The 23,961-nt window shown below is 34.7% G+C and overlaps 1 protein-coding gene and 1 long non-coding RNA gene across 5 annotated transcripts in view; one reads left to right on the top strand and one right to left on the bottom strand.

Moving 5' to 3' along the window:
• The window catches only part of EPHA6 (EPH receptor A6), a 951,077-nt gene that overhangs the window by 309,241 nt on the left and 617,875 nt on the right, over nucleotides 1–23,961 (bottom strand). The gene's annotated exons all lie outside the window — the stretch shown is intronic.
• Nucleotides 753–23,223, top strand: LOC134735472 (uncharacterized). The gene is made up of 3 exons (XR_010118615.1): nucleotides 753–862; nucleotides 10,880–10,935; nucleotides 21,007–23,223. It is a non-coding gene; the product is annotated as an uncharacterized lncRNA (long non-coding RNA).

The following is a 23,961-nucleotide window of genomic DNA, read 5'->3' as shown; positions in this document are numbered from 1 at the left end:
TGTAAGGTGTTTTATAATCTTCTAGTATGACTATATATTTCTCAATTTTGCCTTATATTTCCAACAGATTAAAATTGTCCAAGGAAGTAAAAGACTGGCACTTGAATATTTTAAAGGTATTACACAGTAAGGAAATTAGACATCTTAAATAAAATAATCTTTAAATTATTTGATTCTAACCAGCATTTAGCACTTAATTTTATACCATTTGGTACCGTCCTCTACTTACTGAATGTGCATCCATATATATCCTCAAGTGGGCTGCAATTTCCTGAAAAATGTAGTTTACGTTTCCCTCAAAAAACAAAACAAAACAAAATGAAACAAAGGAGTGCTGGATGCATAGTCAGTATTTAGTAATGTCAATTGATTGATATCCACAAAGGAATCGCTAAATCATTTAACATAAGGTGTACCTACTGCAGCTCTGGTCACATATCATTGGGAACTGAACTACTAAAATTGCTGCTTTGACATAGGGACACACATTAGGATAGCTTTCAGCTCACACTGATTCTTCTATAACCAGATCTAACTATAATCTACCAGTAACGTAAGATGGGGCTTGTCCCAGAAACAAGAACAAGCTAGAATAACTATAGAATTCTTTTCCTAAGTAATTGAACCCATGATGAGAAACTTCACTGAACTCATGACGAAGAAACGTCACTAAAGTTGAATAATCTTAGCTTTCCTGGTTTCTGCCTTTCTGAGGCTGGGAAGTTCCACTCTGCCTTGGATTCTGCATTGTGACAACATTAAATAGTAGTGGCAGCTGGGTTCTGTCGTTGGCAACTAAGAGAGTTGTTTTCTTTTCTCACATTCATTAAAATGCACAAGAAGAAATTTCTAATGATGGAGGGTGAGTAGAAAGGGTTAAGAAGTTCCTTGGTGGTTTAAGCTAGTAGGTAGGGTGCTCTAAAATGTTTTTCTTAGGTAAAAATTAGCCACTGTTGTGGCAAAATTGCAAAATATATATAAGTAAGAAAAATGTAGAAGTAGTTATTCCATGTACACAACTACTTTTTGAATGCATTTCTGGAGACGTATCATTAAGTATTCTACTACTATAATTTACTACAATCAACTCTTGATTACTCCCAGTAATACAAAATTACAGATAACCCCAAATCACTTTGAAATGCATTCATGACTATTTTCATATATTTCTACCAATGTGTACCTTGTTTCACCTAAAATGAATATTTAATGCATTCCTGAACATTAAATATTGAACAGTAGTAGGAGAAGGCACAGAAGTACACTGATGATAGAGGAATATTGATCTGGAATTAAACATTCATAATTAATTTTAATAAAATGGATAACATATATAGATAACGAACTGCTTGAAATAGTGGTGATATTTACTATTAGAGAAAATGGCCTAATTATTAAAGTGTGATATTTTGAAAATACTGGTGCTAGAATGAGACCAATAGAGTCCTAGTTGTAGTCAGTTCATCTATGAAAATTGGAAAGGTTATACCTATATCAAAGGGTCAAGCTTGTTGTAAGATAAACCAAAATAATATGTAAAACTGTTTTACAGGATCCAGCAGGTGTGTAATGTAGCATTGTTTCTTTCTTTTAAGAGTAACTATCACTAGGTGGTGCATTTATTCCAGGGCAATGATAGGCTTGTGCCTTAAGGTCATCTTGCAGATGCTGTGACAAGTCTTTAAAAATGTTGTGTTTACTTACTTTTTAACCTTTATATTCCAACTGCTTAATACAGTATGCCTAGCATATTGTAGGCTGTCATGATATATTGTCCAATTGATTGAATTAAAAAATGAATTAATTGCTCCATAACTTTAGCTTTTAGATTCTTAAATATTATTAGAGCAATTTAAAATTTGTTGGCATACATTAATGACAATTCAAATGGGAGATGAGAAAAATTACTTTTGCTAGCATATAGTGCTTCTACAACCTAAATGTAATAATATTATGTCAGTATAGCATGCTTTTCTTAAGAACATTGTGGAGAATGTCCAAGATTTTACTTGCCAAAAATATTTTACAAAACACTATGCTACACAGAAACTAAGATTTGTGCTGAAATATCTTTTAATACATATTCTTGATATTTATTCAGTTTTAACTTTCCCATCTGTCTTCATGTAGCCTACCTGTAGATAGATGAGATACAGATTTTTCTTCTGTGCTTTACCACTCTATAAATATTTATGATGATGTTCAACTAAAAATTAAGAGTTTAAAGTTTGATACTTGGCCCTGAAGAAAGTGCCTTCATTCCAACATTTCTTAATAGTATTTGTTAAAAGTATATCATCGTCAAACAACAACTTTAAATTTGCCATTCATTCTTAAAGTTTTAGGTCATCTACCAGAATTTTAAAATCATGTACAAATTTGGTAATAACAATATACAGATAGCAAAAACTCAGAAATATAAATAGCAGAGAGCAAAACATTTAAAGAATACATATTTATTGGAGTACTGAGGATAGATAAAATGACTTGAAAGGGAGAAAATGAAGAGGAAAACATATATTCATTATAAGAAAATTTGAGGCTGGGTGTGGTGGCTCACACCTGTAATCCCAGCACCTTGGGAGGTAGAGTCGGAAGAATCACTTGAGGCCAGGAGTTTGAGACCAGCCTTGGCAATATAGTGAGACTCCGTTTCTACAAAAACAAAAATAACAACCAAAAAATTGAGTACTACATTTAGTTTAAGTATTTTTAGAAGAGTTTACAAATTCCTGCTGATGTCAGTAGTTTAGGTCAAGTATTAAAACAGCCACATAAATGCTAGATAAAAACAACTTTGATGATAAAAGTTAGCATAACTTAGCAACAAATGCCACTGAGAGAAAATAACACGCTAAGTATCTTTGGAAACATTAATACACATATGTTGATTTATTCAAATATAAATGCTATTCTAAATGTCAAACTGAACATTTTCAAAGTGAAATCATTATAACGACATGGCAGAATGGAGTGGCAGAAAAGTAGAAAGGCAACACGTGCATGGTCCTTTGATTAATTATATCTAATTTTGGGATGCGGATTGAAAAACAACAAAAGTGGGGGAAATAATATATATTTCAAAAAGAAAAATCTAGATGATGGATATTTTAATTTGCTTCACTATAGTAACTTTCTAAAATCATGCGTATTCCATAACATCACGTTGTATACCAGGGGTGCCCAATCTTTTGGCTTCCCTGGCCACACTGGGTGAAGAAGAATTGTCTTGGGCCGCATAAAAAATACACCAACACTAATGATAGCTGATGAGCTAAAAAAAAGAAAAATCGCAAAAAAAAAAAAAAAATCTCATAATGTTTAAGAAAGTTTACAAATTTGTATTGGGCTGCATTCAAAGCTGTCCTGGGCCACATGTGGGCCACGGGTTGAACATACTTGTTGTATCTCTTAATCATACACAATAAAATTTATCTAAGAACTATAGTCCATTGGATTTTTTTTTACAGTAGTGCTAGTTGGATTATAGGATAGATTAAGAGTAATAAAAGGTAGCAGATGCAGATAAAAAGTCTTTGAAGACAAAATTACCAGAGAGCAAATGCTGGTTGACTGGCATCCGAAACTGTCTTTTGGTTGCTAGAGTTTCCAACAGAATTAAAGTAAATAAGAAAGCTAAGAAGGATAAATTTTCACTAGAGTGAAATTGCCTGTAAAACATGAAAAATTATTTTGCAAGAATGTCTTCACTGAAAAACAGTATCATTTGTGAATATATGTAAAGTCACACATTTGTCCAAATCAGCTACAAAACAGTAATATAAGAGCTGCCTGTTGCATTGAAAATGCAGCAGAAATTCATTTAAATATATAAGCATGAGAATTCCTTACCCTCATTTAGGAGAGGGGAAAAAACAATTTGTAATTATTTATTTTTCATTTTTTCCAATTTAAATGTATTTTGTCACCATGGTGGAACTTTAAATTTTTTTTATATTTGTTTGTGAGCCTTAATTGTGATCTGATGCCGATATATTTGTTTTGTTCAAAAACTAAAGCAGATATCTGTTAATATTGATTTACAAAGCTACAAAGGATTCAAGAAATCCAGTTTCTCCTCCCCAAAATAAAGATTTTAACCTTCTTTATAAGTAAGTTATATAGTCTTGACTTGAAAATTATCTTATTATGCTCTAAATAACCCAATATTTTCAAATAATGATCTAACTTCATCACTGATTTTGAATTTCCTCAGAAGATATCAAATGTATGCCTCAATATTTATAATAAAATAACATAAAATATAGGCTTGTCAAGATACTATAACTGGGAACTAAATATCTCATCACTGAGCGACTATAAGTAAGATGATACTAATAAATACATTGTAATAATTGACAGCTTCCTGAAGGCCACACCTTCACACACAAAAGGTTTTTGTAGTTCTAATAAGGTGTTTAAAATTAAACATTTGAATGTGAAAATATCTGCAGATAGTTTTAAACGTGAGTAGAGTAACTCAAGGCAAAGCAAGGTCATTTTAAAGAAACATTATGTTAATCTGCATTGTTATCAAAGAGTGAAAAAATTTATCTACTCATAAACCTAAGCTGGTTTTAAAATCAAATTGGAAAGAAAGAAAAATACCTATGATGAAGCCATAAGTTAAATTTAGAATAAAAGATAACTCCACGGCAGTGAAGGGCCCTGTTCTGCAGAGGTCAGACATGTTGCCCGTGTTAAATATTCATGGAGTATGTATTTAGGGGTCTGGGGGCGAGTAATGGATGCTATTTCCTTGGTCAGGCAGAAATCTCATTTTCAAAGTTGGATAATTTCATCTGTACATATTGATTGCTGTAAATACACTGGCTCAACTCAATGTATAGTCCAGATTCAAATAACTGAAAAAACTCATTTGTGGAAGTTTTCTTTCCACAAGTTTGTTCTTTATTTTTTCTCTCTCCTTTTGATTTGCTTTTATGAATTAACTATTTTTTACCCTATAATATTTCCAGATACAAATACAACTACTAAGTAGACTTCAAGTTTTTAGGATGTCATGCATATTCAAAATTAATAAATTTGTTTTGACCCAGTACTGAAAACATATATTTTTAAATTATTACAAATGAAAAGCAAAGCAAATAATGTAACATTATGAAGGCCTAAAATCAAGCAGTATGGTAAAATAAAGATGGTTGTAAATTCTATTACATTCTTCTCATTGAAAAGTCAAATCTGTTCTCCCTTTCCTTGAATCTGATCTAGTCTATGACTGATTTGACCAATCAAGTAGGGTAGAAGTGATGAGCTGCCAGTTCCTGGCCCAGCCTCAAAGGAAATTGGCAGTTTAAACTTTTGTCTTGGAGCTCTGTATGGCAATCTAAGATGTGTGGCTGGTCTGAGACTGCCACGCTATGTGGAAGCCCAAGATAATCATGTGGAGGAGGAGCCTTAGAAAGACAGAGATGGCAAGGATAAGGGGTAGGGAGGGTGGGAAGGAGGGCAAGAAAGAGAGGTGAGAGAGAGAGAAAGAGTATGATGAGATGATGCCTAGCCATTCTGCAGGTGTTCCAGCCACCAGCCATTGTTTTACCATCCCAGTTGAGGTCCAGATTGTGAAGCAGAGATGAGCTGCCTCTGGTCTGTCCTGTTTGAATACCTGACTAATAGATTCATTAGATACAACATTTATGAATTATAATTTTTAAGCTACTACATTTTGGCTTAAAAATTATGCAATAATAGATACCTGGAACAAGATTAAACATTAATCTGCATTTCACAGTCCTCAATTCTAATACGGAACAGTTCACTGATCCTATTTTTTTGTCACTAGATTGGCTGATGTTATTTTGCCTTCACACACAAAACTTAATCAAAATAAACACTACAATTATCTGGTTCTTTGGAAGGATGTATGACTTTTTAGCCTGAAATGACATGTCAAATTAGTCCAAATAAATCAATTGAAAGTATAAACAGGACATACTGCAGTTAACTTCTTTTTTTAATGTGAACACTTTCATACTGCTTACTATGTTGTAGGCATGAAGAACTCTCAAAACCAAGAAAATTCTCAAAGCTACTATATGAATTAAGTCTTACAGATGACAAGATCACTCAATAAATTACTGGTAGGGCTTGGATTTGAACCTAGGAAGTCTAGTTCTAAATTCTATGCTGTTACTTATTACACAATGCAGCTTCCAATGTGAGGTATTGCAATACAGCTAAATGGCACTAAGTAATTTACATATTACCTATGTTAGATTTTATATTTTCTGTTTGGGTAATATATTGAGAAGTACAGATGTAAGAAATAATAATATGGATTCTATATACGGAAATACATCATAATTCTAATCATAGTATAAGAACCTCTGAAATTCAAAGTACTTAGTTTAACATAAAAATTTAAGGTGTTTCGTGGTAAAGGATTTTCTCCGTGGCCTGAATTAACACCATTAGAAAGCACCAAGCCATGGGGGTAGTAACCATCTGATGACTGTTCTCATGTATCCCGTGTCCAGGGACATGGGGCGACGTGCCTCTTCTGTGTTAGAGGGTGGAACGGATGTGTTTGGTACTGCAGGGGATCTGGTGCTCTTCTTCTCCTGGATTCGCATTCCCACCCAGGGCCCACTTTTACTAAGTGTTCTGCCCTAGCCTGGTTCAAGGAGGTCATCCAACTGACTTTGACAAATGGAATTGGGATATATTTGATATATATTTGTCTAACAACATGGAAAAGGGTTTTTCCTCCTTCTTTCCCTGCAAGGTACATCGCACTGCTTTGAACTTCCAAGTATGCCTAGTCACCTTTTAAAATGTAAAACTTTTCAGAAAAATGAGGATTGCTTTCCTTGTATGCCCTTATTATCTCGACTACCTGAATTGCAAGGGATTTTTATATATTTATATGTTCCAAAGTCAGCAACTCTCCTGTTGGTTCATTATTGACTGTGCTGTAAATGAAGTCTTTTGCAATTAAAATGAGATTTGCCTATGTCCAAAAAAAATTAAGGTTTAAAAAGATTATATTTTGTTAGTATTTCATGAGATTTTGAGTCTTCATCAAACAACACTAATGACCTCAAGACACATATTCACTTCTCTTTTTACTATGTAAGGTAAGAGGCTCATTAGGAAGAATGAAACTGTTATTTCTTTTATCACAACAATTAACTTACATATCTGTGCTCATCTATGAAGGCAAACTACAGAGAACAGGCAAACTGTAGAGAACAGGCCAAACCAGTTTTCCTTATTTGCATTTCCATTTCAGTTTTTACCACCATACTGAGTTTAGGAGGATATCTACGCTGTAGATGAAAAGACTATGAGCTTCGCAGTGCTTTAAACTGAGATTTCTAATTCTTTTATAGTTTGCAACAGGATCCTCTATATTACAAACTGAATGACTTTATGATGTGGTTTGGCTCTGTGGCCCCACCCAAATCTCATCTCCAAGTTGTAATCCCTATAATCCCCACATGTCAAGGAAGAAACCCAGTGGGAGGTGATTGGGTCATGGGGGTGGTTTCCCACATGCTGTTCTCGTGATAGTGAGTGTGTTCTGACGACATACGGTGGTTTTATAAGGGGCTCTTACCCCTTCGCTCCTGGCTCTTCTCTCTCTTCCCACCATGGGAAGAAGGTCCTTGCTTCTTCTTTGCCTTACACCATGATTGTAAGTTTCCTGAGGCCTCCCAAGCCATGTGGAACTGTGAGTCAATTAAACCTCATTCCTTTATAAATTACCCAGTCTTGGGTAGTATCTTCATAGCAGTATGAGAACAGACTAATATACTTTATTAATAAAAGCACTGGATTGGAATTTGAAGAAACAGTGCTTCTTTCTGTGACTTACAAGACAGGTGAACATAAGCCCTTCATTTTATTACTGAGTCACAGCATGCTTTGTTAAAAAGTAACATAAAACCTCAGTTTTATCCACCTCACAATATTGTAATGGGTCGAACGTTAATGCATGTGAAGTGATTTCTAAGCTGGGCCATCCTCATTAAATGTTAGAATGATTATCAATGCTGTTGTGAACGTAATTAAATAGATATTTGTGTTGTTGCTGGAAACATTTGTCACTTTGAGTAAGAAGTAATATTTTAATAATAAACTATGCCTTGAGTTAGTGGATGGAACTGCATTTGTTATTTAGTAAATTCATCTCCCAGAACAACAGCACCTTTTAATTCCATGTCAAGAAAATTAGTAGGATAAGTCAGCAAAATTCCCAGGGGTCTGGCACTTTATGTAATTAAGTGGGCAGTTGAGATCTCTATGTGGGAATAACATCAATGTCTTGAGGTATCTTTATACAGCTAGTAACTTGAGTCTTAAGTCAGTTGCCTGTTTCTGTAGATGAGACCAGTTGATTAGTTGTTAATGTAGCCCTCATAGGTACAATGAAACCATTTTGACATTTAAGTAAAAAATAGTGATTTGGAATAATCATTGATTATTGCATGTTTTAGGAGCTTAAAAGGACTATATATCTGGCAGGTACCTCTATCTGTTTGCCATGTTGAAGGTGGACAGCAATAAAACCATTCATTCCTGTGCTAACCAACAATTGAATTAAGTCCATCTGGTGGTCTTTTTAAAATACAAAAAGAACTATCTGGTGGTCTTTTAAAAGTATAAACTTGTTAAACATGAGAAAGAAAAATGCTATGATGCATAATTCAATAAATAGGAGGAAAATTACCAAGGAGTTGTGGAAAACAGGAGTTGTAATAGCTACATATATTCAGGCATTACTAAATTAGATAGGATGGAAATATTTCATCCACCTGCTGTGGTTTATCCATAAAATCACAAGAATCAAGGGATATATGGAAATAATTATTGCATTGATTGCCTTCTTTAAATGTCCTTGTGTGAAATGGAAGGATCAAACACAGGTTTGGGGAACAATTTGCCTTTGCCAACTGAAACTTAGCCAAAAACAATTAATTTATACTGTATTCAACCATGAAAAACTTTAGAATACTGCCTTAACTAAAATTTTACATTTTCTCATTATAGACTTATGTTTTTTTACTTAAAGTTTTTGAAAGGTCTACATTAATTTCAATTTTTGCTTTTTTCAATTATTCTGTGGAGATGTTGATATTTCTAATAGAATTTAAGCCATCAGTTTCTAATTAAAATATACACATATGTGAAAATAAACCTTTTTCAACATATATAAATTGAGATAACAAACTTTCAAAAATGAAAATAGAAACAATCTCAAATAGTGTAAAAAATTACCAAGAAATTTAAAAGCATTATTGAAAACCAACTTTTCAAATATTAGAACTCATACATTAATCAAATTATTTTATAATTTTCCATTAATATGCTAAAATAAATGGACAATGTTCTTTATTATTGTTTTTTCCCTAAAAATATGGAATCAGTACGGATTCTACAAGGTCACTGCAAATACATGATATTAAAACACAGCCAAATTCTGTAGCAACATAAATGTTTTTATGAGCAGCAGGTGTATTCTTTGAGAGACTGTAAAGCTATTAACAGCTCAGTAAGGAGTACATAATAATAGGTTGTTAACTCAGCCTCCCTTACAAGAGGTCTGAGAAAGGACATTTTGAAAGCATTAAGACAAATGCATTACAAAAATTACCCAATATGAATACTTTATAAAAAGTGGTTCATTTAAAGTTTATCTCATTAATGAATTTAGTCTTCTTGATTTGCAAATGCCCATCCAAAAGAATTATTTAACTATTTTGAATGAAAATCAAATTATAGTTTTGAAGCTAAATACATTCTAATCATAAGTACTTGAAAATGAATTCCAATGTAGGGTATTTTTTCAGGTTCCAGGATTTGAGGCTTATTCCAATAAAAATCTATAGTACCTAGCAGAGGTATCTGTCATCTAAGAAGACCATTGTGTGAATACATGATACTTTAAGATATTTTATATTTTTTGAAATTTTAGTTGCTCACCTTGGAAAAATTATTAGTGATTTTAGTCCCCTAAAATCACTTCTAGGCATTTAATTTAAAATCAGAAACTTTCATTTTATTAGTTTGTTGAATCTATTTTCTTCCGTAGTTGCCATATTCATTAAATCACTTTAAATATTCTTTGAAATTTACAAAGAATGAGGGTGTCAAAAATGTTTCTGGGTATAAGTTATTCATGAAGCATAGAATATTTAGCAATGCCCAATGTAATATACCTACTGTGCCAATTTTTTCATCAGTTTGAATATGAATGTTATTCATTCTTTAATTTCATTTAGAAATAAAACTATATGATATTTAAAAATTAATTTAAAAAAGAAATAAAGGTTTTATATCCAATTTCCATGTTGTTCAGCAAACATCACATTCACTGTGGAAGTTTGTCTGGCTTAGTAAGCCCAGGGAGGGCCACAGTGCCTAGAGGAGATTCTCATGGTAGAAAGACTGACTGGGGCCAATACTGCATCCACAGCAGCATCTGTATGGTGTACACTTATCAAACAGGAAGAAATTAAAAATATATTGACACCAACATTGCAGAGTCTGCAAACACATGAAAATTACAAGTACCTACTAACTATACCTCTAAAGTGTCTCCTGTTTTATAAAAGTTATTCTGTCTTTGGTTTGGTTTGAAGAATGGATTTGTTTAAAATTATAGAAGCTGCATTTAGTGTATTAAAGATTTGTACATCCGAGAAAGGAAAAAATAATTGGTAAAACTAAGGACTCTGAATAAACTTCATTTAAACTTTTGAATATGCTATAGCGGAAAAGAAACATCTATCTTTTCTATCTCTAGGCTCATGGCTGAGGTCCTTATAAAAACCAATTAAGAACAGATAAGAAATAAAACTATGTGATATTTAAAAAAGAACAAAATATATTTACTGTTATATTTTTTCTTCCTTAGAGTACTTGCTTCAAATTCATACTTCAGTGAAATAAACAACAACACACATCAGAATGGTAAGATTATTTGGTGAAAGAAATTTAAGGGATTCACTCTGCCACTGGGGATTAATTTTCCATAACCCTCATTCTGAAGGAAAGGAATAAAGGATTCAAAGGAAAAAAAGATACATGCATAATTTAAAAATATTTTCTTACTATGAAAGTATGGATGAACTAAAACCCACATTTATGTTTCTATAATTTCCTCACTTGCCAGCAATCAAGTTTGGAAACTCAGAAAAGGTTTGGCTTAAATCATTTCCCATAGGGTTTCCTTGGAACACTATTACCAAGAATTATGTGTTGTTATGGAAAAAAAAATCATGGCTTGTGTAAGTTTGGGTTTTCTCGGGAGCAGACTCTAAAATGATGTTGAAAGAGAAGGTATTAATGGAAAGAAACACCTGTGCAAGTCAAAGGGGTGAGGAATCGCGAGGAGGCAAGAAAGCTCTTTCAGACCATAATACAGGCCCAATGCTTGTGAGAAGAGAGTTAAAGAAGGAGGATTGGGTAGAAAATGACTCTGATGGCACTGCAAGCCTGAGAAAGTCTTGGCCAGGCGTTTAGGAGTCCCAAGAGGAGACTGCTCTTTTGAGCAATTCTGTATTCAGCAAGAAAGGTCTGGTTCTAGTACCCGGATCTCAGGCAGAATGAGGGCTTTCAGGTGAACCTTCAGGTGAAACCTTGAAGCTGTGGTAGCTGGAGACCCTCCTTGTAGCCCGTTCTCTCTCTTAAAGGGAGAACACTCTCCTCGTCACCACTGAGAGAAAATGTATTTGGAAAACACCCAGTTAAATAAAATATGTAGTTGCTTAGTTTAGGCTTTCTCCGAGCATTTAATATGCCCATGTGATCTGTGAAACTCTAGAAATAAAAATATATTCTACATTTTCCATATCAATTTGACCATGTAGCTATAGTGGTAAAACATCTAGTGAGACTAGATCCATGATATAAGCTTCGTGAAATATTAGTTTAAAACATACAAAAGTGATATAAATTCTGAAATATCATAAGCAATATTGTACTTTAATATAGTAATTTAATAGTTTCCTTAACTTGTATTTCTGTGTTCCTTCCCTATCCAGTCTCCTCCCTCTTTCAAAGAGATATTTACTATCATGAATTTTATCATTTCCTTACTTATAAAAATAAGAGTTATCACATCTTTAAAGGTCCATAAATAATATATTGTTTAGTTTCGTATGTTTTTGAGGTTTCTACAAATATTCTTAGATGTAGTCTTCTGGGACTAAATTATATTTCTAAAGCTTACCATTTTGGGGCAATAGCAACTGTTCATTCATTTCGCTAATATACACTATTCATATATTTTTTTTCTTTCCAACTTTTATTTTAGGTTCAGGAAATACATGTGCAGGTTTCTTACATAGTTAAATTGTGTATTGCAGGGATTTGGGATATAGATTATTTTATCACCTAGGTAATAAGCATAGTACCCCATAGATAGCACCCTCCCCACCCTCAACCCTCGAGTAGGCCCCAGTGTCTATTGTTCCCTTCCTTGTGTCATGCATACTCAACATTTAACTACCACTTATAAGTGAGAACGTGCAGCATTTGGTTTTCTCCTCCTGTATTAATTGGCTTAGGATAATGCCCTTGAGTTCCATCCCTGTTGCTGCAAAGGACATGGTTTTGTTATTTTTTATGGCTGCATCATATTCCATGGTGTATATGTACCACATTTTCTTATTTTTTTTTTAATTTTACTTTAAGTTTAAGGATACATGTGAGTTCTGTTACACAGGTAAACCTGTGTCATGGGGTTCGTTGTACAGATTATTTAATCACTGAAGTATGAAGCCTAGTACCCATTAGTCACTTTTCCTGGCCCTCTTCCTCCTCCCACTCTCCACCCTCCAGTAGGCCCCAGTGTCTGTTATTCCTCTACGTGTCCATGCGTTCTCATCATTTAGCTCCCACTTATAAGTGAGAACATGCAATATTTTGTTTTCTGTTCCTGCATTAGTTTGCGAAGGATGATGGCCTCCAGTTGCAACCATGTTCCTGGAAAGGACATGATCTCATTCTTTTTTATGGCTGCATGGTATTGCATGGTGTATGTGTATGATAATTTTTTTACTGACTCTACCATTAATGGCCATTTAGATTGATTCTAAGACTTTGCTATTGTGAATGGTTCTGCAGTGAACATAAGCATGCATCTTTATAATAGAATTATTTATATTCCTTTGGGTATATACCCAATAATGGGATTGCTGGGTCAAACGGTAGTTGTTTTTAGCTCTTTGAGGAATGGCCACGCTGCTTTCCACAGGTGTAACTAATTTAATTACACTCCCACCAACAGTGCATAAGTGTTTCTTTTTCTGCAACCTCGTCAGTATCCGTTATTTTTTGTCTTTTTAATAATAACCATTCTGACTGGTGTGAGATGGTATGGCATTGTGGCTTTGATTTGCATTTCTCCCAAAGATTAGTGATGTTGTTTTATATAATTTTGGCCATGTGTATGTCTTCTTTTAAGAAGTATCTGTTCACGTCCTTTGCTCATTTTTTAATGAGGTTGCTTTTTGCCTGTTAATTTGTGTAAGTTCCTTATAGATACTAGACATTAGATCTTTGTTGGATGCACAGTTTGCAAATACATTCTCCCATTCTGTAGGTTGTCTAGTTACTCTGTTGATAATTTCTTTTGCTTGGCAGGAGCTCTTTAGTTTAATTATGTTCCACTTGACAATGTTTTTGTTGCAATTGCTATTGGAGGCTTCCTCATAAAATCTTTGCCAGGGTGTATGTCCAGAATGGTATTTCCTAGGTTTTCTTCCAGGAATGTTATAGTTTTTGGTTTTATATTTAAGTATTTAATTCATTTTGAGTTTATTTTTGTATATGGTATAAAGAAGGTGACATGGTTTGGCTGTGTCCCCACGCAAATCTCACCTTGAATAGTAATAGTCCCCACATACCAATGACAGGGCCAGGTGGTGATAATTGAATTATGGGGGTGGTTTGCCCCATACTGTTCTTGTGGTAGTGAATTAGTCTCATGAGATTTGATGGTTACATAAATGGGAGTTCCCCTGCACATGCTTGCTCTTGCCTGCTGCTGTGTAAGACATACATTTGGTTCTCCTTTGCCTTCCACCATGATTGTGAGGCCTCTCCAGCTATATGGAACTGTGAGTTAATAAGTTTCCTTCATAAGTTACCCAGTCTTGGCTATGTTTTTATTAGCAGCATGTGAACAGACTAATATAGTAAATTGGTATGGGGTAGTGGGGTGATGGTGTAAAGATACTCAAAAATGTGGAAGCAACTTTGGAACTGGGTAACAGGGAGAGGTTGGAAAGTTTGAGGGCTCAGAAGACAGGAAGATTTGAGAAAGTTTGGAACTTCCTAGAGGTTTGTTGAATGGCTTTGATCAAAATGTATGGTGATATGGACCATAAAGTCCAGGCTGAAGTGGTCTTAGATGGAGATGAGGAACTTCTTGGAAACTGGCGTAAAAGTCACTCTTGCTATAGAAAGAAACTGGAGGCATTTTGCCCCTGCCCTAGAGATCTGTGGAGCTCTGAACTTGAGAGAGATGATTTAGAGTATCTGGTAGAAGAAATTTCTAAGCAGTAAAGTGTTCAAGAGGAAGCAGAGCATAACAGTTTGGAAAATTTGCAGCCTGACAATGCAATAGAAAAGAAAAAACAATTTTCTGGGAAGAAAGTCAAGCCTCCTGCAGAAATTTGCATAAGTAATGAACAGCCCAATGTTAATCACCAAGACAATGGGGAAAATGTCTACAGGCCATGTCAGAGACCTTCCCGGCAGTCCCTCTCATCACAGGCCCAGAGGCCTAGGAGAAAAGAACGTTTTCATGGCTGGGCCCAGGGCCCATCTGCTGTGTGCAGCCTAGGGAGTTGGTGCCCTGCATCCCAGCCACTCCATCCATGGCTAAAAGGAACCAATGTACAAGCTTGGGTTGTGGCTTTGTGGGGGTGCAAGCCCCAAACCTTGGAAGCTTTCACATAGTGTTGAGCCTGCAGGTGCACAGAGGTTTGGGAGCCTCTGCCTATATTTCAGAGGATATATGGAAACACCTGGATGTCCAGGCAGAGCTGTGCTGTAGGGATGAAGCCTTCATGAAGAACCTCTGCTAGGGCAATGTGGAAGGGAAATGTGGGGTTGGAGCCCCCACACAGAGTCCCCACTGGGGCACTGCCTAGTGGAGCTGTGAGAAGAGGGCCACTGTCCTCCAGACCCGAATGGCAGATCCACGGACAGCTTGCATCATGCACCTGGAAAAGTCACACACACTCAATGCCAGCCTGTGATAGCAGCCAGGAGGGGGCTGTACCCTGCAAAGCCACAGGGGTAGGGCTGCCTAAGGCCATGGGAGCCCACCTCTTGCATTGGTATAACCTGGATATGACACATGGAGTCAAAGGAGATTCTTTGGGAGCTTTAAGATTTAATTACTGCCTCATTCGATTTTGGACTTGCATTGGCCTGTAGCCTCTTCATTTTGTCCAATTTCTCCCATTTGGAACAGGTGTATTTACCCAACACCTGTACTCCCATTGTATCTAGGAAATAACTAATTTGCTTTTTTTTTTTTTTTTTTTTTTGAGACGGAGTTGCATTCTTGTTTCCCAAGCTGGAGTGCAATGGCGTGGTCTCAGCTCACTGCAACCTCTGCCTCCTGGGTTCAAGTGATTCTCCTGCCTCAGCCTCCCAAGTAGCTGGGATTACAGGTGCCCACCACGATGCCTGGCTAATTTTTTTGTATTTTTAGTAGAGATGGGGTTACACCATGTTGGCCAGGCTGGTCTTGATCTCCTGACCTCAGGTAATCTGCCCGCCTTGGCCTTCCAAAATGCTGGGATTACAGGTGTGACCACCAAGCGTGGCCACTAATTTGCTTTTGATTTTTCACGCTCACAGGTGGAAGGGACTTGCTTTGTCTCAGCTGAGACTTTGGACTGTGATCGTTATCCTTTGAGTTAATGGTAAAATGAGTTAAGATTTGGGGGACTGTAGGGAAGGCATGATTAGTTTTGATATGTGAGGATATGAGATTTGGGAATGGCCAGGGGTGAAAAGATATGGTTCAGCTGTGTCCCCACCAAAATCTCACCTTAACATGTAATAATCCCCATGTGTCAAAGATGGGGCTAGATGGAGATAATTTAATCATGGGGACAGTTTCCCCATACTATTCTCATGGTACTGAATAAGTCTCAGGAGATCTGATGGTTTTATAAATGGGAGTTCCTAAGCACAAACTTGCTCTTGACTGCTGCCACGTAAGACATAACTTTGCTCCTCATTCGCCTTCCACCATTATTGTGAGGCCTCACCAGCCACGTGGGACTGTGAGTCCATTAAACCTCTTTCCTTTATAAATTACCCAGTCTCAAGTATGTGTTCATTAGCAGCCTGAGAAGAGACTAATACAGAAGAGGGCCAGTTTCACTCTTCTGCATATGACTAACCAGTTATTTCTGCATCATTGATTGAATAGCGAGTCCTTTCCCCATCACTTGTTTTTGTTGACTTTGTAGAAGATCAGATGGCCATAGGTGTGAGGCTTTATTTCTGGGTTCTCTAACCTGTTGCATTAGTCTAGGTATCTGTTTCTGTACAATGCTGTTTTGGTTATTGTAGCCTTGTAGTATAGTTTGAAGTCAGGTAATGTGATGCCTCCAGCTTTGTTCTTTTTTCTTAGGATTAGAATAGCTATGGCTATTTGGTCTCTTTTTTGGTTCCATATTAATTTTAGAAAGGTTTTTTCTAATTCTGTAAAAAATGTCATAGGTAGATAGGAATAGCATTGAATATGTAGATTGCTTTGGGTAGTATGGCAATTTTAATAAGAATTCTTTCTATCCATGTACATGAATAGTTTTTCCATTTGTATGTGTTGTCTGTGATTTTTTTGAGCAGCATTTTATATTTATCATTGTAGAGATCTTTCACCTCCCTGGTTAGATGTATTCTTAGGTATTTTATTCTTCTAGTGGCTATTGTGAATGGAATTTATTCTTGATTTGACTCTCATCTTGGACAATATTCATGTATAGAAATGCTACCAATTTTTGCACGTTGATTTTGTATACTGAAACTTGTTGAAATTTTTTATCAGATCTAGGAGCTTTTGGGCAAAGATTATGGGGTTTTCTGGCTATAAAATCATATCATCTGTGAAGATAGTTTTTCTTCCTCTCTTTTTATTTGAATGCCTTTTATTTCTTTCTCTTGCCTGATTACTCTAGCTACTACTTCTAGTACTATTTTGGATAGGCATGGTTAGAGTAGGCATCCTTGTCTTGTTCCAGTTGTCAAGGGAAATGCGTCCAGCTTTTGCCCATTCACTATGGTGTTGACTGTGGTTTTGTCATAGATGACACTTCTTATTTTCAGGTATGTTCCTTCAATGCCTTTTTTGTTGAGTGTTCTTAACTTGAAGTGATGTTGAATTTTACTGAAAGCCTTTTCTGCAGCTACTGAGATGATCATGTGGTTTTTGTTTTTAGTTTTGTTTACTGAATCACAACGATTTGTGTATGTTGAACCAACCTTGCATCCCATGAATAAAGCCTAATAGATACTGGTGGATTAGCTATTTGATGTGGTACTTGTTTGCTTTGCTAATGTTTTGTTGTGGAATTTTGCATCTATGCTCATCAGGGATATATGACTGAGTTTTCTTTTCTGATATTGTAATTTGTTAAGAATTGCTTTATGGCTGAACTTCTGGTTGATTTTAGAGTATGTGCTATGTACAGCTGAGAATAATGTATGTTGTTCAGTGGATGCTCTGTAGATATCTGTTAGGTCCATTTCGTCAAGTGCTGATTTTACGTCTCAAACATCTTTGCAAGTATTCTGCCTCAATGATCAGTCTAATACTGAAATCTCCCACTATTAGGTGATTATTTAAGTCTCTTCAGAGGTATCTAAAAACCTGTTTTATGAATCTGGGTACTCCAGTGTTGGGGGCATATATATTTTGATACTTAAGTATTCTTGTTGAATTGCAGTTTCCCTATTACTAATGAAGTTGAGCATATTTTCTTACCTAGGTTGACATACAGATCTTACATAGGGTTTTCGATTGGCTGTTGTTCTTTTTCTGATAGTTTTACAGGATTTCTTTATGTATTTTGGATACTACTCCTTTATTAATTGTATGCATGGCAAATATCTTCTCCCAGTTTGTCTTGTCTTTTGACAATCTAAATAAAGTTTTTTGAGAGAGTATTCTTAAAATGACTATAATGAAAATTATCAGTTTTTCTTTTAAGGTAAGAACATGCATTTCATTTGTGAAATCTTTTCCTTGCAAGGAGAAAGGAGATTATTCTCTATTTTCCTTCCAAAAATTTTAAAGTTCTTTCCATCACATTTTGTCCTTAGAACACTTGGATTTAAATTTGTGAATGATATGAGGTGGGAATCTAGTTTCTTTTTTTTTCTACCAATGTACATTACCCAGTACCTATTACCTAGTGAATAGCCCATACATTTTTAATGATCTGCAGTGTCACTTCTGCCATAGGTTCAAGGTCCGCACATGTGCAAGTCTGTTTCTGAACATTCTGTTATTATACATTGGTCTTGCTGTCTCATTGTGCAGCAATGTTATGCACTATACTTTAGAGTAACTCTAAAGTATCTGCCAAGGCATGTAACTTCAGCTTATTTTGTATCAAAAGTATCCTGGTTATTCATGGCTCCCTATTTTTCATTTCCTCATCAAGTTTAAAATCAGTTTTTCAATTTCCACAAAAAGATCTGCTAGAATTTTTATTAGACATTAGAGCTGCACATCATTTGGGGTAAAACTGATCTTTCTATGATAAGCTTTTCTTATTTACAAATGTGGACTGTATTTGAGTGTTTTGAATGTCTTTCTATAAAGTTTTATTATTGTTTTGTACATGTTGAAAACTATTTTAGATTTATTCTCAAATACTTCACAGATTAAGTTGCTACTGTAAATTTAACTTCTTTAAAATGTGTTCTCTTTTGCTGCTGATGTATAGAAATGCATTTAAATTTGCAGAGCGAGACACCTTACTATAATCTTTTTAAATCTCAATGTACATTCGGGAAAAATTTTTATGTAAAGAGTCATATCATCTGGAATAATGTGGGTTTTTTTTAACAACATATATGCTTTTATTTTATTTTTATCCCATTGAAATGGCGAGATCCTCTAATATTTAGTAGAAACTATGAGAATGGACATTTTTATGTAGTTCCTGTTTTGGGAGAAGTAGTGTAATATTTCCTCACTAAGAAGGCTATTTGCTTGATCTGAATTATGTTAAAGAGGTTATCTCATATTACTAGATTTCTGAGAATAATACCCAAGAATAGATGGTATATATCAAATGCCTTTTCTGCATCTATTAAGGTGATTATTTGGAACTTTTCCTTTTATCTGCTGAATGTTAAGTTACACTGATAAATTATCTACTGTTAAAATACTCATACATTCCTGAAATAAATCCAGATTGGCCCTATTTTTTTTGTCTGTCTTTTTTTCTATATTTAGCTGGTTTGGTTGGTTAACATTTAATTTAGGATTTTGTACCTATGCTTCTGAGTAAGATTTACCTGTAGTTATTATTTCTCCTACTGCCCTCATTCAGTTAAGAGGTTATTCTGGCCTTATGGAACACACTTCAGAAAATTCCTTTTTTCTCCATTCTTAGGAAAGCTTGAATATGTTTGAAAAGATGGGTTCCTTGAAAGTTGGGGGAAAAAATGACTTAAAAACCATCTAAGGAAGATGCTCTTAGTGTTGGGAACAATTTTTATCCACTGATTCCAATTATTTAGTAGTGAAGTAATTATGAAAGCTTTCTATTTCCTTTTTAATCATATTTAGTAAATAATATATGTATGAAGTTTTTTGTAGTTTGTGTAAGTTTTCACATGTAATTTACATAAATTTGATCTTGGAAAATTCATTCTATTTCCAATCTCTATAATATTTGTTACTGTATCTCCATTATTCTTCCTAGTTTTTAGTTTCTTGTTTCTTTTATTTTGATCAATTTTTAACTTTTTTTTTAAGAATCAAAGGATAAACAGTTTATTGAATGGAATGATATATCAAAGGGTTCACAGAACGAGTGACATTATTATAACTTGAAGTATGATATATGAGAGATTTATGAATATTTATAATACCCAAATTGGCACATAGATCTATCATATGCAGTGAATGAATACACAAATAAACAAATGATTAACAAACTTAATATTTAGTGTTGATCAATTGACCCATGAAAAATGCATGTAAAGTTAACCAAAAAGACATTTTTCAGAAGGCCTTTCCTTTCCTTTTCCTCTGTATTCTAAAAATCAGGTATTTTTGGTATTACAACCCAGTTTTTACTTTAATCTACAGAAGTTTCTTGTCTCCATTTTGGTTATTTCATGTGTTGATTTCTAGCTGCTTCCAAGTTTCTCAGCCTTTAGAAACTTGAATTACTTCAATAATCTAAGTGTCTTCTTTCTTGAATTTAGAAACCTAAATTTTTATCAATCTTTCTAAAGGTTTATGTAATCAATCAGTTTTTTCAATTTTTGGTTTTGTTGATTTTCTCTATTTTGTCTTTGTTTTTTTATTTTCCCACTTTTGCTCTTACAGTAATGATTTCTTTCCTCCTACTTTCCCTGGACTTACTGTTTTTTATTCCTTCTGTTAAATTCTTTTTATTTTCTTTTGTGTGTGTGTGTGAGAGAGGGAGTCTCACTCTGTCGCCCAGGCTGGACTGTAGTGGCAACATCTCGCCCCACTGCAACCTCTGCCTCCCAGGTTCAAGTCATTCTCCTGCCTCAGACTCCCAAGTAGCTGGGATTACAGATGCCTGCCACCACACCAGGCTGATTTTTGTATTTTTAGTGGAGAAGCGGTTTCCACCATGTTGGCCAGGCTGGTCTCGAACTCCTGGCCTCAGGTGATCCACCCACCTCAGCCTCCCAAAGTGCTGGGATTACAGACGTGAGCCACCATGCCTGACCCCTTCCGTTTTGTTTGTTTGTGTGTTTGTTTGTTTGTTGTGATGGAGTTTTGCTCTTGTTGCCCAGGCTAGAGTGTAATGGCAGGATCTCAGCTCACCGCAAACTCCACCTCCTGGGTTCAAGCGATTCTCCTGCTTCAGCCTCCTGAGTAGCTGGGATTACAGGTATGTGCCACCATGCCCCGCAATTTTGTGTTTTTAGTAGAGACGGGGTTTCTCCATATTGGTCAGGCAGGTGTCAAACTCCCGAACTCAGCTGATCCTCCTGCCTTGGCTTGCCAAAGTGCTGGGATTACAGGCTTGAGCCACAGCACCTGGCCCTGTTAAATTCTTAAGTAAGATACTTAGTTCATTAATTTTTTGACTTCATTATTTTCCAATAAGAGCATTTATCATACTTGTTCATTTATTACCTGCATATACTGGATGCCACACTCTATGCTATGTAATATTTTCATTATTATTCAATTAGAAGTACTTGAATTTCCTTTACAACTTATTCTTTGACTCATGCATGCTATTTTATCTTGTATTTGAGTTATTTCTTTTGAAAGATACTATTTTCTACAGGTATTTTTTCAGATTTATGTACATGTTTACTATTTTATTTATTCACGTATTGCTTCTTATACTATGGTTTTGGAATCATTTTCCTTCTTATTTATGCTCATTTCTTTATGGTAGGTCTTTGAGTGACAAACTCTCTCTTTTTGTTTATCTCTAAACACCAATATTTTCCCCTTATTCTTGAAAAAATAGTTTGGCATATATCATTCTGGGTTGAAAAATGTGAGGGTACTATTTTCAACTGTCTACTTTCTGTTGTGGTAAAACACCTGCTTTATGTCTGGTTGTCATGTTTTTTTGTCAGTGATTTCTTCTATATGCCTAATTTTTAAAATGTCCCCTTTCTCTATCTCCTTTATACTATGCAGTTCTAATAAAGTTTCTAGATATGTTTTATTTTTCCTATTTTGAACATGCTATACTTGCTTCTAGAAAATTCACAGTCATTATTCATATAAGTATTGTATTCTCTCTATTCTGTTTTCTTTTTCTTAGAATGTAGTCCAGTATTGTTAGATTTTTTAAATGTCTTTTAATTAGTAATTATTAGTATCATTTATTAGTATATACTGATAAATATTAATATATATAGTATATGATTTTGTATCTATTTTTTTCTTATAATTATATATATAATTTTATAAGTTTAATTGCCCCCAATCTGCTTATTCTTCTTATCTTTTTCTCAATCTCTTGATTGCATTTATTATTTTTTAAACTTTTCAAACATAGTTGTTTTATGTATGATTCAATGCATCACAAGTCCTTGAGATCCTAAATCTGTTGCAGATGGTTTCTCCTCATTCACTCATTTTTTTTCCTGTAATTAGTAGTCTTTGATTGTGATATTAATGCCTGATCATAATCTGTGATGTCTGAGTCTTATATTTTGAGAGCTTTTCTCTAGATAGGATTTACTTCTATGTCTGTAAGAAATCAGTGCATGCTGCTGGAATGGTACTACTGCAGTTGTCCTTCAGTACCTTGGCTCAGCACCAAAGTCTCAGAAATAATTCTCCCTCCTAGCTAGTGGCCCCAGACTCTGATCCTGACAATAGCGTTCTCAGAGCACTTTGAAATTTGCTCTCAGAGAAAACTCACTACACCAGAGTGACAGCCATCTTTCTCCTCCAAGCTCAGATTTTTTTTTTTTTTTTGGACAAGAGAAGAGAAGGCAAGTCCTTGAAATTCTCCCTTAAGTTTTGTAAGAACAAAATCACCATCAAGAGTATGCTTTACACATACCTACCTACTTTGTAAAGAAAGAGCCTTTTAAAATGCCTACTCTGGCATTATTGTAAAAGCCAATAAATCACTTTCTAGTTAGGCTATTGGACACAGCACTTTTTTTCCATTAAAAAAAGAAAAAGTAGGAGTTAAGGAGTAAGAAATCGTTCATTCATAAAATCACTTATTCCCTAATTTGTATTGAATGATTGCACTGTGTCAGGAAAAGCGCTTTTCTCCAGGGAGGCCAAAGATACATCAGATATATTCCCAATAGGACTTACAACCCAACATGGAGAGACAAACATGGTCAGAGAAAGGTGTACAGTCACTTGCAATTCTCTTTTGTCCCTGCAAAATATTTACTTAGCAAATGACATATATGTTTAAATGAAATGAAAGACATACCAGGAGTATAATTGTTTTAAGAAATACATTTCATCAAGGACATATGCTGACTGGGATATTTTAACTTTTGAAATGGTGTTACATTTTGTTTTGGATTCATTCCAAACTAATATTTTGGGAAATAAAATTTATGAATCAAATGTATTATTTTGTGATTATAAATATGTTAAAGACATTTGTAAATGCCTTATCTTGATCTGAGCATTTAAAAAAGGGAAAGAAGAGAGTAAGAGGTATAAAATAGTTAATTTTTCTAGATTAGTTTCCTGAATGATAGATTGCAGAAAAATAACTGAAAGTTAAAATGATATTGATGAAAGATATAAAGGTATTCATAATCATGAAAGAAAATAAATGTTCAATGAGTTAATTATATCTTAAGCATATTTAAACAAATATGATACTGTTTAAAAATTTTAATATCATTCCTAATGTGAATCTGTACTGCTAAACATTATACATGTAGGTATGCAATAAATATTTGTTAAATGTGGGAAAGAGGAGAGAAATGGTGTACTTTGCTTTCCTCTGCTCACTGTTTCAGGCTCATCTCTCCTTCCTTACTATATTCAAGCCACAGAACACTGTCTCTTCCTTCAGCTTGCCAAGTTCCTTGCCTTGGACTTTCACACTTATGTTCCCTTTACCTAGAATCCTCTTATCCTCTCATTTTGTCACACTTATTAATATTAAACACCTCTCCATCATAGGTTAGTGCCTAATCCAAAAATGAAAATGTTTCATCTCTTTAATTATTTAAAATTTTATCCACAAAGGATTTTTATCATAGCATTTCACTTAACTCTAAATTCTAATATAA

The sequence above is a fragment of the Symphalangus syndactylus genome, chromosome 21 (assembly GCF_028878055.3).
Source record: "Symphalangus syndactylus isolate Jambi chromosome 21, NHGRI_mSymSyn1-v2.1_pri, whole genome shotgun sequence".
In the NCBI taxonomy this organism is placed as follows: Eukaryota; Metazoa; Chordata; class Mammalia; order Primates; family Hylobatidae; genus Symphalangus; species Symphalangus syndactylus.
The sequence above is the reverse complement of the archived record's forward strand: the minus strand, read 5'-3'. Positions and strand labels throughout refer to the sequence as shown.